General features: G+C 42.4%; 1 protein-coding gene across 2 annotated transcripts in view; it reads left to right on the top strand.

Moving 5' to 3' along the window:
• The window catches only part of STAU2 (staufen double-stranded RNA binding protein 2), a 168,754-nt gene that overhangs the window by 87,087 nt on the left and 69,318 nt on the right, over nt 1-12,349 (top strand). The gene's annotated exons all lie outside the window — the stretch shown is intronic.

Below are 12,349 nucleotides of genomic sequence, written 5' to 3'. Positions count from 1 at the left end.
GATGAAATTGCCACCTCTCCAGCCACACTGGTCAAACCAACAGTCCATCAAATTTCTCTTCCTCCAGAAAGGAAGGCAAAACAATCACTATTTACATGAAAAGTGTGTGAGAAACTCCATTACAAAAATGTAAACATCAGAAGTCTTAGAAGAACTTAGAAGAACAGGGTGACACATCATAGATGTATTCTAGGTCAGGAGGGCTGGTGTGCTGTCAGCTGGTTGCAGGCTGCATCACGAGTTCACTACTGGTGCATCTGGAGCAGTCCATACTCCTTGTCCATCACAGTTATAGCATACAGCATCATTCAGCAACCAACGTTACACAATTCTACAGCACAGACTGTTCTCACCCAAAAATCTAAACCCCTGGAGGTAGTTCATGATGATTTCCAAGATCCTTGAGCTTTTGGGTTTCCTATTCAAGCTCACTAGATGATCAGTGCAGTTCACTCACTTTATGTAGCATTAGTGGCATGACATGTGGAAGAGACTTTCTCTTGAACATACAGCCCAGCACTGGCAGGGTGCCAGAAGAAGCTGTGCTTCAGTGCCAATCACTTCTGAAGCAGCTTGAACCCCTTCCTGAGATGCCAGTATCCCTTTTTCAGTTGTTGTGTAGCAGGCCTTGGGTCCTTTGTATCCCCAGCTCCAGAATCCCAGGAGTCATCCTCCAGTGTCCCCTGGTACTTTTTGGCAGAGACTCCAGGAAGGACCATTCTCTCCAGCTGTAGTATAGAGCACAGTTTTCACATCTTGTCCTGTCCTGACTGACCCAAGAGCTATTGCATGAACAATCTCTTCCTTAATTTGTTCAGAAGCTTGTTTTTCAGGACCCCACTTAAAATAATTCATCTTCTGCATCATAAGATCTAGAGGGCTTTCAATCTGATTGAGCTCTGGAATATGCACTCTCCAAAAGCCCACAGATCCTAGGAAAACCTGTATTTGTTTCTTGATGGTTGGTGGGGACATAGATGCTATTTTGTTGACCATGGCCATTAGAATCTGATGACATCCATCTTACAATTTTATTCCTAAAGCCTGGGTTTCCTGGCAGGTCCCTTGACCTTACTTTGCTTTAAGGCAAAACCAGCTTTCAGGAGGATTTGGATTATCTTCTCCCCTTTCTCAAAAACTTCCTCTGCTTGGTTGCCCCACACAATGATGTCATCAATATATTGCAAGTGTTATGAAGCCTCACTCTCTTCCAATGCAGTCTGGATCATTCCATGGCAAATGGTGGGAATGTGCTTCCACCCCTGGGCAGTTGGTTCCAGGTGTACTGCATGTCAGTTTGGGTCCTTGAAATACCCACTCCTGAGGCAGTCTATGCCAAGGATGCACAAGGCCTCTGGCCCATCACAGTGGGGTGTGTGAGAGAGAGAGGAGTTGTTCCCCTGCTGTGCTATGGGGTCCCTCCCACAGGAGACTCTTCTTCATGAACTTCTCCAACATGAGTCTAGCTCATGAGATGCAGTCCTCCCCAAACTGCTGCAGTGTGACTCCATCCCATGGGCAATACAATCCATGCCCAAGCTGCTGCAGCATGGGTGACCCCTCCATGCAGTGCAGTCCTTCAAGGCCAGGCTGCTCCAGTATAGGAGCAGGGCCCCTCCCTCCACAGGTCTCCCACAGGGTCACAGCCTCCTCTCAGGCACCCCCTGCTCCAGTGTGGGGCTCCTCCACAGGCTGCAGGCAAATCCCTGCATCCCCATGGATCCCCATGGGCTGCAGGGGCACAGCTGCTTCACCATGGCCATCATGGGCTGCAGAGGGATCCCAGCTCTGGTGCCTGGAGCACCTCCTGCTCCTCATTCTGCACTGACCTTGCTGTCTGCAGAGCTTTTCTTACATGTTCTCACTCCATCCTTTTCCAGTGACAATTTCAACTGCACAACAGTTTTTAATTTATCTTTCTTCTTAAATATGTTTTCTCAGAGGTATTACCACTATTTCTAATTGGCCCAGCCTTAGCCAGCAGCACATCCATCATTGGAACTGCCAGGGATTGGCTCTGCTGGACATGGAGAGAACTTCTGGCAACTTCTGACAGAAACCACCCTTGTAGCCCCTCCCTCCCAGCCCCCCCCCACAAACCTAGGCCATGCAAACTCAATACAGCTGGAAATAGGGATCAGGTGATTATCTCTGGCCCTGCCTCTTCCTCCTGTTGTGAGAGCTCTACTTCCTCTTTATCCCTCACTAAGTGAGCTGATTTGGTTTTCTTCTTCCTTATAGGGACAACTACTACTGGCACAGGCGATTCCTTGGGTTCACCTGCAAATCAGGCCATAGTGCCTGTAGGTCTGTTTTCTTCCTCTTTCCCCTGAGGGTGCTGTCCAGTATTGACCTGTGTCCAGTAAAGAGTAGCCAGGCCCAGCACGCTACAATAAGTTGCCCCTTTCCTGAGCTGCCACAGCATGCTCCTTGCAAATATTCTGTCACTTTAGCAAGATCCTGTAGTTGTTCAGGGATGAACTTCCAAACCACTGGAGCAGAAGATTTTTTAAAAAACTGCTTCGTTTTTTGCCACATTTCATGCCACTCATGACTGTCCACCCTTGGGGCAGATCTCTGAATGAAATTCCTAGAAATCTGTTTCTTGACTCTAGGCATGGTGTGGACTGAGACAGTGAGTCTTAGCCACAAGAACATGCTTTCCTTAACATCCAAAGGAAATTCAAAATTCTCAAAAGCTGTTGTAACAGCTGAAGGAGGAGAAGGAGGTGAAAGACTGGGGAAAGTCATCCTCCCCTGTTCCCCTACAGAGTGAGTGTGATTATTGACTCCCAAAGACAGTGCCTAAAGTAAAGGTAGGAGAGCAGCACTGAATACACTTCCAAAATTATGCTCATTGTCCTTGATCAGTCATAGACTGATATCCCATAATACAGCAAAAAAGCAACTCCAATCCTTCTCCCTGCTCTGAAAAAGAACATCACAAGGACCACATATGGGAATATAAGGGAATATGTGAATGCAGGGTTAGGTACCACAACCACATGAACAGACCAAGCAGCATTGTGACCGGTGGCTCTGGAGTTAAGGCAACAAATGCTTAGATTGAATTTGTTTCCAAGCTGCTCTGGACAGATCTGTTGTTACCTCAACCCTTGATGCCACACACTGGGTGCCCAATAAGGCTGTAGTGTTTTAGGAATGGTACTCCCCAATTTAGTGCTCCCACTGAGACTCTCCAAACCACATGCCACTCACTTGCTCCTCCCTCCCCCTCCTCCCACCCCTTAAACTGGACGGAGAGGAAAATGGGAAGCACAAAAGTTAAAGATCACAGGGTGAGATAAGAACAACTTATTGGAAACAGCCGTGAGATAAGAATTTGACCAGTTTTAGTGACAGAGAGTGCAAGAATCACACAGAACCCCCCCACCAATAGACAATACCCAGCCACTCCCTCTGCCACGCTACTTGACCAGAAGGGTCCCCTTTCTCCCCTGAAGAGACTCCCTCCCTGCAGCAGTGATGTGAGGTGTTATAGGATAACCTCCAGGTCCTAGTCATGTCTCCTCCTGGCTACTGCAAAAGTTAACCCTTTCCTGGCTGGAACCAGGACACCTGAGAATGGTGTTTTGTTCAGAAGGTGCAGCCTAGAAGCCAAGCTGGTGTCAGAGCAATGCAGAATGTTTTTGCCATCATAGTCAATACTAGAGAATGTAAGATGAAACATGCTGGGTCAGTGCCTGAGTCCTTGAACACTGTATCCAGCAATGCCAAGTGCCCTATATTTCATAGGGCAGTGGCAGCCTCTGTAGTACATCCAGTCATTTCTGTGGTGTGGAAGTTAGGAAGAGGAAGCCTCTTCCCTATCCCATTACATGCAGAATTACACATGTGTACGGATAGTGGCTCATTTTACAGTGTTGAACTGTCAGAGATATATGTAGAAATGTACTTTCTTCTGTCACAGGTTTTTGTTTTGAGTTTTTGTTTTGTCTGGAGTTTTTTCCCTTTTCAGAATTGTGAATTTGCTTCATTTGAAGAGTTGGTTTTGTATGCTTTAGCACATGTAATTTGATCATGTAACTAAATTCTAAAAATGGGAGGTTCCTTTTGCATGCCTGATAATGAACTTTTTTGTCCCATGTAATTTTCAAGGTATGCAGTTGTTGAGTGACTTTAAAAAAGCTGCTAGAATTCAAGAAATAGTGTCAGATGTTTTGTTGGTATAAGCAGCATAGTTAAATTACTTTTTCTTGCATCAGATATCACCAGTTGTGAATTTGACTTAACACTGTTTTTGTCTAAAATGTACATTCAGCTTTCTTTTGGTCTTCATTTTTGAAATGTCATTTTTGCTTCATTCATTTGAATGTCTCTTAATGAAAGAAACAGTAACAGCCTCAGCTTCACTGTAGTAGAGTTAAGCTGCTAATAGGAATTCAGTTTTCCTGAGTTCCATTTATTACCTGCCTGCAGTAGAAACAGATTAATTCTGATGAAAAGAAATTCAATCCATGAAGTTTTCACTGCTCACTTTCACATCTTGTCAGATTGCTTGTGTCTCCTAGTAATGGTTTAATTTCATAGAACCGATGCACAATTTATGTTACTGTTTTGGGTCCTCCTTGCCTAAAGTATGTGGTTACTGTAAAATGATTAGTTGTGTTTGTCCTGGGTTTTTTTTTTTCTCATGCTTTGATTCTAGATGCTTTTGTAGAAACTGTTTTTAAAGGGTCTTACCTTGAGCCAAAAAATATAGTCCTTTTCATCCCTGAACCAAACTACTACTTTTTGCTTGGCCCTAATACAAAGCAAGGAATTTGGTACGGAATCTTGATTATTAACATCTATCCACTGTGTATGTAACTGCTGGTTTTGCATCATCTTAGCATGCTTTTTAGCACCTCGCTTCAATAAGCCTGGTATTGATGTGAAACTCTGCCACTGCTGGATGGCTGAGCTGAGGTGGAGCAGTGAACAGAATCTCTGTGGGAAATGGCTCAGTGGCCTATCAGGTGCATATCACAGGTCTCTTCACCATTTCAGCCTAGAAAGCTCTTTGTGTTTTAGAGTTTAAAAGCCGATGTCTTTACAGGTTAACTTTCTCAGGCATATTTACTAAAGGAGAAGACTACTGCATTTCCAAACAGCTAGCTTGTTTCATGTTTCCTGAATGACCCAAAATGATTTTTAAATTGTTAGCATGTATTTGTATTCTGGTCCAGATGATAACCATAGTTTTTGTCTTTCATTGAAGAGCGTATACATTCTGTTCTGTTACAATGTATTTTTTGAATTTTTAAAAAAAATCAATAAATACTCATATGATGTTTCATTTGTAAATGTAAACAATGTTATTTGCTTATTTGAATGGTTTCTTCAACTGCTTTAGCTGCAGGGGACATGTCTTTAAAACACATTTATTTAACTTAAGTTCTTCTAAACTCTTTGTATATGATCTCAGCTATGTTCTATTATAAGCCCTTAATATTAAGTTATTGGGACCAATGTATAGTTAAGTAGTAAAAAATTGCATTTTCATTCTTTATGATTTATTATTCTAAAGACATTTGTAATTTATAAGCAGCAGATCAGTGTTACTGAAGAACAGGTGTTTAGCTTGGATACTTTCAAAGGTCAGGCTTCAAATTACCTGTGATAATTAAACACAAATTCTTCAAGCAAGCCTTTACAAACTTTGAATAAAGCATTTTAGTGCTTGCTTCGTATTTATGAATGCTATCTACCCAGTTAATTGTTTTGCAGACTTTGCCTGGAAATGGTTTAAAGGAAAATTCAGCTTTGGTAAAATTGTTATTTTTAAGTGACTATGTTGTATTTTGGCCATTGTTCTGTAACCAGGCTAGGAAAGTTACAGTTATTTCTGCTGACCATTTAAGTGCAGTAAATTATTCAGAGAATTTGTTTAAATGGAAACATTTAGAGAAGCTGTTTACACATGTATAACTTGAGCCTCCAGTTTTTACTGAAGCAAAACACAAGTTGCAGGTAGTCCAGTAGGAAATTCCACTGTGACTTTCCACAAAGCAAAGATCATAGAAAAATGTAAAATGCCAGGGTTGAGTACCCACAATCAGTCCCAGTACGTGGCTGTAGGTATATTTGGCTAGCTACATTGGCAAGGCTTGGAGTCTTAACTTTCCTCCGTAGTGGCTCCATAACAAAACCTCACACAGGATATAGTTTCTATGTGATGTTCTCCTCTGATTGCAATGGTTACACAATTTTCTTTTCCCCTCCACATTTGTTTACTCATTAACTGTTCCATTTTATACATGGATACTTCAATGTTTTATTGTGTGGCATTTCTAAATGTCTCTCCTTTCCCCAATGCACACATTTCTGAAGGGTTGCACGCACAGGAGAGGTCCTGCTGGATGCTCTAGAGTCAGGTTTACTTGTGGCTCGCACATTCCAGTGCATGGGTTTGAATTGTTGGCAGGACTAGACTGAAATGAAACTTCTACACTTGTATTAGGGTTGACACTGAGCTCAAACATTTTCCTACAGTGGTCTTAAACAAAACAAAACACTTTGTGGAGGTTGGATTTGGAAATCAGTGTAGGAGTGCTTGGATCTCACTGCTGAGGTATGCATGTGAGGAGAATTTCAGGGAAGTTCTACCCTCGGTGGATTTCAAGGAAAGACCTGTAGTTTTGGTCTGATCTTTACATAATTGATGATAATCATCAATTATGTAAAGATCAGGTAAAAATCTGAGCAGGTCAGATTTTTAAAAAGCACCTAAATACCATTTTCAAAATTGACACAGGCCCTATGGATGCTAATAGGAAGTCATTTGAAGCTGTAAAATAATCTGAAAAGGTAGAAGCTGTTTGGGATTTACATATACACCTGTGCAGATACGTACCTTACCTCCACTTCACTATCTGGGGCACCCTACGCACTGTTTTGCAAACTTGGGCTGTTTATTGGTTTGATGGAGGGAAGGGTTCTGTGCACTGAATCTATTATAATGAAGATATTTGCAGTTATAGTGTTAGCTGCCAGAGAGGATGTATTTTCAAAGCTCCCTGCAAATGAATGAATCAAAAGGTATGTTTTAGCAAATCTCCAGATAAAGCCAAAGAGAGAAAGTGCAGCAAGTGCTAAAAACAAGAATGTAAATCCAGATGATACCGTTCTGTCCTTGAATGCGTTGGCTGTGGACACAGTTTGTGGCCACTTTGAGCTTGGGACTGGAATCCCAGAAAATGGGCTAGTGCTGAAGAATGCAAAAGTCCTATCACTTGTTCAAAGTAGAAAACCCAAATAATAATTAAGCATTTGAAATTACAGAATCAGGCTTCTTGGCATCATTAACGTAAAACAGATTTGAAATGTTTTCAGATAAATGGTTCAGATAAAATGTTTTCAGATAAATGATTCTTTGAAGATCCTATCTCCAAAAATTGGAAAAAAATTGAGATATTAAAAAGTGAAGATGTTTGCATGATTGTGTTAGAGAAGAATATTTTTGAAGTAAGACTGTTAAAGACAGTGTTTATTTGCCCACATTTGGAGTCAAGATCCCCTATAATTCTATGTATGTAACTATATATCTAACCCCTTCCCTCCCCACACCCCCAGAACCATTGGGGACTTCTTTCCCAGCAGGATTGACCAGACTGCAAATATTAGTGAAATTATTCTAAAACAGCAGTGTACAGTCAGTCCCAGAGGGAACTGTGATCAGCTGATTTGCCTTTGTGTTAACATTCAAAGGGTAGTGGGAATTATTGAACTTATATTAAAAATATAATGATAACTTATTTTTAAGTCCCTTCAAGTAGCTTGAGAGTGACTGTGCTGCCATATATTATCAATACCTGCTTCTGTAAAACAAGCAGTGGAGTTGGGCTTTTGTTTCCTGTTCTGGTGTCTGAGATGTTAGTCAGGTGTACTATCACTGTTCCTGCTCATTGGTCAGATCAGTTTTTCTAAAATTATGTGTGGAATGATGTTGTGCTCTGTCTTCACCAGAAATATTAAAGACTGGCTTTTGGCAGAAGGGTATTATCTCGTGTGTGCTTGTACTGTGCCATGCTCAATGGCCAGTACAATAATCTCAACAGCAATGTTTGTCTCTTACCCTGAGGGAGTATAAACACCTTTAGAAATGGTTGACAAAGCCCTCATTATCTCAGTTTCTGTGTCTTCTGAAAGCTGTGGGGATTTTTTCTAATGGGAAGTTTGCACTTTCACCAATTACCAAACTATTGCCTGATGTTCCAATTACTATAGGCTTTTGTTGTGGGTTAACTCTGGTGGGCAGCTTAAGCCCCACACAGCTGCTCACTCTCTCCCCCCTGGTGGGATAAAGGAAAGAATCAGAAGGGCATGAGTGATAAAACTCAGGAGTTGAGATGAAGACAAAAGCTGTGTGTGCAAGCAAAGCAAAACAAGGAATTCATTCACCACTTCCTGTGGGCAGGCAGATGTTCAGGCACCTCCTGAAAGCAGAGCTCCAGGACTCAAGATGGTGACTTGGGAACACAAGGGCCATAATGCTGAGTGTCCCCCTCTTCCTGTCCCCAGTTTTTGTCACTGAGCAGGATATCACTGGGATATCCCTTTGGTCAATTGGGGTCAGCTGTCCTGGCTGTATCCCCTCCCTGCTCCTTGTGCACCCCCAGACTGCTCACTGATGGGAAGGGGTGAGGAGCAGAAAAGGCCTTGGTGCTGTGCAAACCCTGCTCAGCAACAGCTGAAGTGCCAGTATGTTATCAACAGTGTTTTGGTCACAAATCCAAAACTTAGCACTATACATGCTTTTATGAAGCAAATTAGCTCCATCCCAGAAAGAAAACCGTGCAATCCACCCTTTATTCCATACTATTGACACTGTGCTCAGGTCCCTCATTAACCACCTCCTCTTACCCATCCTGGAATATATACATGGAAGTCATTACCTTAGTCTGGATCACCCCTTTAAAAGCCCACAAAGTGTCCCTTGAGTCCATTTAGTCTATGTGTATTCAGTCTGTTATTCATCCTGTGTTCAATCAGTTCACACAGGACAGGAGAGGTGGTGTGATCCATGGAGTTACTGTGCACCAAAGCTCAGGTTGGGTCACTGCTGTACTTTCACATCTTGTGAGGCTTGTTCTCCATTGGTTCAGATGGTTCCTGCTGTGCTAGTTTCCATAGCATGCTGCTCACATCCTGGGTTATAGAAGTTTAAAGGTATTCCTGTGACAGTCTCCACTGCTGGTTCCTTTGGGCCAGATTATAGGGCTTAACAAAATATAATAGGGTTTGCAGCAAACTCCTCCCTTTGCTCTTTGCCTGGCTAGCAACGAGGGGTTCCTGCTATAGTAATTCCCATGACATGCAGCTCAGATCCTGGATTACAACAATTTAAAGGTGTTTCCACTACAATCTTCGGGCCTCATCCCTTTGGACCAGACCATAGGATTCAGCACTGCAATGAACTCCTCCCCTTGTCCCTCCTGCAGTTTGAGATTACACACAGGCCCACAGTCCACATGGGCAGTGTGGGCTTGTCTACAGACCACCATCCTTTGGGGATGTAACTGCTCCAGAATGGCAGTATCCATAGGCCACTCTCCCTTCAGGGGAGTACCTGCTCTAGTATAGACTTCTCCATGGCCATGTGTGTTTTTAGTTGTACCATCATGATTTTAGCCACAGTCACAGTCCTGTGAAGTTGAATTCAGCCTGTTCAGCACAGGAATGGGAGCAGTGCCCTGGTTGTCTGCCAGCCCATTCCTGTTATCAGTATCTTCCCAGGCAGAACAGAATAGGCTGATAAGAAGAAAATGAAACAACAGGAGCAAAAAGCAGTCACTAGTGAGCACTAGTTACTAATCTACATCCAGGCAAGCAAGCCCCATGGCAAGCACAGGAGCCTGACAACTAATAGCTGAACACATATAAATTTGGTATAGCATGCTCTGATCGAATCAGTTGTTATCTCTAACTCCTCATGCCCCACACTGGCCAGAAGGGATTGTGCAGGTATACCCTGGTGGGCAGATCAGCTCCATGCAGCTGCTCTTGCTCCCCTTTAGTGGGATGTGGGAGAACAACCAGAAGGGTAAAAGTGCTAAAACTCAAGGGTTGAGATATAGACTGTTTAATAAGGAAAGCAAAAGCCACACATGCAAGTAAAAGCAAAACAAATCATTCATTCATCACTTCCCCTGGGCAGACAGGTATTCAGTCATCCCCAGGAGGGCAGGGCTCCATCACATGTAACAGTGACTTGTGAAGACAAACACCATCCCTCCAAAACCCCCACCCTCCTTGTTCCCCTGGCTTTGTGTGCTGAGTGTGATGCCATATGGTGTGGGATATCCCTTTGCTCAGCTGGGGACCTGGCTGTGTCCCCTCCTGGCTTCTCACACATCCCCAGCCTTCTTGCTGGTGGGGTGGTGTGAGAAGAGAAAAGCCCTTGTGTGAGCACAGCTCAGCAATAGGTATTGGTGTGTTACCCACACTTTTGGTGACAAAGCCAAAACATAGCACTAAGCAAACTGCTATGAAGCAAAGTAGCTCAATCCCAGTCAAAACTGGGTACAGCTTTTTATGCTTCAGTAACATCTTTGCCTCTGTGTGCCACTGGGCAGAAGTCAGGAAATAGGAAAGCTCCTTTTATCCATGTGAGCTCACAGTCATTGTGCTTGGAAGAGAACTTACACATTTTATTGAGTTATTTCCTGCAAAACTTACTCATTTTTCAAGACAACTACTATTTTTGTTGTATTTAAAGGGGGAAAAGTGTTCTCCAAGAATGTCAGCAAGTGAGGCAGGATTTTTTTGACAATTTTAGGGACATTTCTGATTTGCACAACTCCAGGCTACCCGAAAATTGAGAGTTTTTACTTGGCTCTCAGAAACTTGCAGGTGTCCTGCCACTGAAAATCAACTTGACATCAAATGGCTGTGTTGTGTAGGAAAGGACTTCTAGGTCTCCAAACCTTGATTTATACATGACTAGCCGAAGGAAAGAAAATATGTTGAGAATGTGAAATAGAGGGAGAGATAAACCAGAACAAGATGATAGCAAGAATTGATCTTCAGAGAGAGCCTCATGTAAAAATCAAAGCACCTGGACTTCATTGCATTCTGGTTTATAGGTTTTCTTAATCACCCAACTTCTGAGGGAAGGTAGGCAGAACCACAGTTGATGGTAGTGACCCAAGGTAGATCTACAAGAAGAGGTTTTATAGTTTCCATTTATTTCAGAAATGATTCTGTGGACTACAGACCATCTAGTTCATATTATCCCATTTTTGACCTGAAAGGAAGTCAGAATGGTGGCAGCATTCTGTTTAAAAAGAAACATAAAAATCGTTCTCATATGAGTTGCCATAAGGAACGGTATGCAAAATGGAAATGTAGCCTATTTGTTCACAAAGCATACTGCAGGAGGTAGTATTTGCTGCAGCAAGAGTGTTTCCAAGTTGACTCATGAGTATGCAGCATTAGGAAAACAAATGCAAATCTAGCACAAGCTATCTAACTAGCTGGACCAGAGTTCTATCTAAACTAACTTTCTTCTATTCTGGCCATTGTTACCTTTCTCCTTATTTCAAGCCCTTTATTCAAGCACTGCTGAAGTTTTGCTCTTCTTGTCTCCAGAAAAAGCCAGGGGCCTCTTTTTTGTTTCAGTTTCTGAAAGGAAAGAAGGTAAACAGAGAATAACTGGCTACTGGTAGTGTGTGGGTCCTCAGGTGTGGCGTGGATGTCACCTTGGTAACATTTTAGCTTGTCTGCTTGGCATCTTGCAAATAAGTTTGAAATCCTCCCACATATCCCTGCATGTAACTTGGTCTGTGGAAAAAATGTGAGTTATATTTTGATAGCCAATTTTAGAATTTAGGGGATTTATGTATGAGAAAGTTTAAAAGCTATCAGGATCTCTCAAAATACTGCAGCCAGCACTGAACACACCGGACTGCATTCTCTGCCAAAATCTTTCTCAGTAAATCCTAATGTGACTTGATAACTTAGCTACAGACCTTGGCTTGGAACAGAGCCCAAACTTTGAAAGACTGGAAGTTTCAGTTGGCAAAAATGTGAAGGTGCAGTGGTGAATTCATAGCAGACTAGGGTTTAGTTTTAATTATAGTAAGGGAATTTAGCTCTCAAGAAAAAACCCTTAAAAAGAGATGCAATAAGAAAAGGTGAAGAAGGAGAAAGGAGACAAGTTAGAGTTTGTTCCCCTCTCTGTGACTGAAGCTGAGGCTTTAAGAGAGGGTTTATTTGGATATCTTCTCCTTCAGTCTCATTCAACACTGAAAGTACAACGAAGCAGGGTAATTTTTGGAAGTGAAATGGTTGTTTCTTGTTTTAATTAAAGAAGGGTGGTTTTTTATGCATATTGCCCTATTTCTAG

This window comes from Melospiza georgiana, chromosome 1 (genome assembly GCF_028018845.1).
Source record: "Melospiza georgiana isolate bMelGeo1 chromosome 1, bMelGeo1.pri, whole genome shotgun sequence".
Classification (NCBI taxonomy): domain Eukaryota; kingdom Metazoa; phylum Chordata; class Aves; order Passeriformes; family Passerellidae; genus Melospiza; species Melospiza georgiana.
This window is presented reverse-complemented; position numbering and strand designations above follow the sequence as displayed.